The following is a 3,277-nucleotide window of genomic DNA, read 5'->3' on the forward strand; positions in this document are numbered from 1 at the left end:
TGTCTTCATCACAAGTCCCTGAATGTATGTTTTCGTCGAGTCTTGAACAGATAATTTTTTTCATATAGGATTTGTAACACGTCACCCCGTCATATGTCAGCACAATTGGAATAATCTTTACAGGTGCCCCGTAAAGTATCTTTAGTTTCCCAGCCAGAAGATCGTATTTATGCATTTTTTTCCACTTCAGCTTGCTTGAATCTTTTCTGCGATGTAATTCACACTTCAATTATTTTAATCTCATTCTTCAACTTGTACTGAATTTGAGTATCGATATCGAGCTTATTGAACTGAACTTGAGTATCTGTCAATATTGATGCACCCGTATCTCGACATCTGGATTTGATAAACTAGACTGTATCGAATGGACTTTAACTTCCCAGTTTTCTTAACTCCAAACTGTTTGCAAACGTGCAAATGAATGCATTGGGCCTTCTCAGATAGTCAGTGTTTAGCATTCTGTTGCACTGCGCAGCCATGCGGTTTACTGTCTTAGTTTTCTTGCAATGATCACATAGTGCACCACGCGTAGAGAAGAACAAATTTTTATCTTGCAAGAGGAAATAAAAAACTTTATTCCTTGATGTATTGTTCCCTTTGTCTAACCACTCACTAGACATTCTGAGATCACATTTGAATCCTCTTCATATCTGAACAAGACAGAATGAAATGATTTGTTTTTAACTTTGTTCGATAAATATTGCACATTAGCCATTCTTAGGGATTGGCAGCCATTCAATATTTAGAAGCAAGAAATCCTGCGATCGTCGTCATACCCACAGGATCCCCGACCTCCTGGGGCAGATAGCCGACTTCTTTTCCAAGGTGTCCAAGAACTAAAGCAGCATTAATTCACTCTTGAAAGCAATTGACGTCAACTCCCTTCCCATGCTCTTTCTTGAAAGGTACAGCCGCTTTTTTGGTTTGCTTCATGTGTATTTTTTGTGTAGTAAATATTTTTCGTGTTTGGAGATCAATATCATCAAATTCAAAATTCAATATTGTTTAATCCAATAGTAACTTTATAGTGACATGGCATAATCATTGATTTCTTTGAAAAGGTTCGCAGAGTTTGTTTTTGTCTTCATTAGTTCAGTAATTTTTTTAGCATTCTCGAGAATTGTCTCCGGCACTTTTTGTTTTTGTACGATGCATCCCTGATCTTCCAGAACTCCTAAATATCGATAACTTTCGACTCCATCTAGAGTTTTGCAGTTCTCCAATGATTCTAGATTAATTGCAGAGTTCTAAGAATTTATCTTAAGCGCAACTTTGAAGTATTCAACAATAGCATCCATAATTTTAATCACAGTTTCTTCTTTCTGTGGAATTATCTTTAGATCACAACAAAGAATTAATGGTTTGTAGAGTATGTACAAGCTAGAGAGGTCGGGGTAACTAACTAACTAATCCTTTCATCCTATGTGCTACACCCTGTACGATTTGGTCTGTTAGACACCTCCACGCTCTTCTTGAGATTGAAATTTTTCTAAGGCTGTCTCGATCGTCTGCATTTTCAAGTAATAGTCCGACATGCTTTAGGTCATTATTTTATCAGTGGTAGTGTCGTTCGTTGCCTTCCTGAGAGTATATTTCCATGATATCATTAGCGGGAACAGAGGGATCCATCCGTAGTATGTGTCCGAAGAGTTCCCATCGGGTATTATTAACAAATATCTCTGAGTGTTCTGATTTGGAAACGAAGTATAAGTCTTGGCTCTTGATTTTACCCGGATAGTGTATTTCTAAAAATGATCTATTTATTTAACCACATTCCCCCCTTAAATTGGGAGGAATGCGGCACGAAGAAAACCGACAGACCTCTTAGGGTCACACTATAAGTTAAGGAGAGAGTTAATTTTATAAGATCTTCTTATCTCTGTGAGATTATTACAATCCAAGACGACGTGCGTTACTGTGTGTCGTCCGTCATGGCAGATTGGACAGGACGGATCGACGTCCTCATCCAGTTTGTTTTGCTAATCGAGGAGTAAAGGGTGATACCCACAGCGAAATCTTGCGAGTTCGACCCGATCTTTGCGGCTGAGATCGTTTTCAGTTGCGTTTATTTTTGGGGGGTGATTGTTGAGAATATTTTTTGCGGTTAGTGCGATCAAGGAGGATTTAGTTAATTTATTTCCTGTGAAAAGCGTTGAGATTTTCAACACATTTCTGATTTAGTTGTACAGTAAAATTGGCAGGATAAAAGCATTGTACAAACGTACTTTTACGAGATGTGAGAGTTGTGCGTAACTCATCATCTCGATTTTAGCCTCTTCAGTGCCAAAATTTTTCTTCGTTGAATATCTTCTCAGTCACCAAACAGTGACTCGTTTTTTCTTGATCTCCATCATATTTCGTCAGTAAATTTATTTTCTTGTTTGATTGTGATGAAATTTTTGTTCATTTTGAACTACTTAACTACTCTCCAAATACTCAAGGACCGTGGTTAAGTGCAATCCTGATGTCATTCAGGTCTTTTAAAACAAAATCTATGTCGTCCGCATTTATTAATTCAATTATACAGGTCAGGTCAATTTTAGCTGTCAGATCATGGAGAGCAGTTTCCAGGTAGATAACAATTAGGATCGGAGATAAGGAGTCGCTTTGTGGAGTGCCAATGTGTGCTTTGAACTTACAAGAGTGATCCGAGTTAACCCACACCTCTATTTTAGTGTTTGCAAGTAGGATACATATCATTCTCAAACTGTCCTCATTTAACAATGTTTTTAATACCTGAATAAGCTTTTCTCTGCGAATAGTGTCAAACGCTTTGGATAGATCTATATCCTGTATGTAAACTGTCTTACTGAACCTCGGTGTCATGGCACACACCCATTTGTGTGTCCAGACAATATCCGCTTTTGACCTCCTTCTTCTAAACCCACTTTGTCGCACAGACAAGAATTTGTTTACGGTAGGAGATATTCTGTGAAGAACAATCAACGACAGTAGTTTTTATGGAGATATTAAGAGAATTATAGGTCTGAGATTGTCTACCGGTCCAACCAGCTTCCTTAATTTCTGTACAAGAATTAGGACTCCTTGTCCAAGTGAAACGTCTGTATGTGTCATAAATATGCCGTTTAGTATGTCGCATAACTAATGAGCAAGTGAGCTAATTGAACTGTTCAACTTCTCTGGCGTACTGCTCAAGTAATCTTGATAGAACAGGCGTATTTTACTCTTTATATTTCTTAAAATGGAGTTCATCTTATATTTTAGTTTTATTTTCATATTTATACGCTTTGTATTTCTATAAGTCTAAAATTTTTCT

The sequence above is a fragment of the Octopus sinensis genome, unplaced genomic scaffold (assembly GCF_006345805.1).
Source record: "Octopus sinensis unplaced genomic scaffold, ASM634580v1 Contig11667, whole genome shotgun sequence".
NCBI lineage: Eukaryota > Metazoa > Mollusca > Cephalopoda > Octopoda > Octopodidae > Octopus > Octopus sinensis.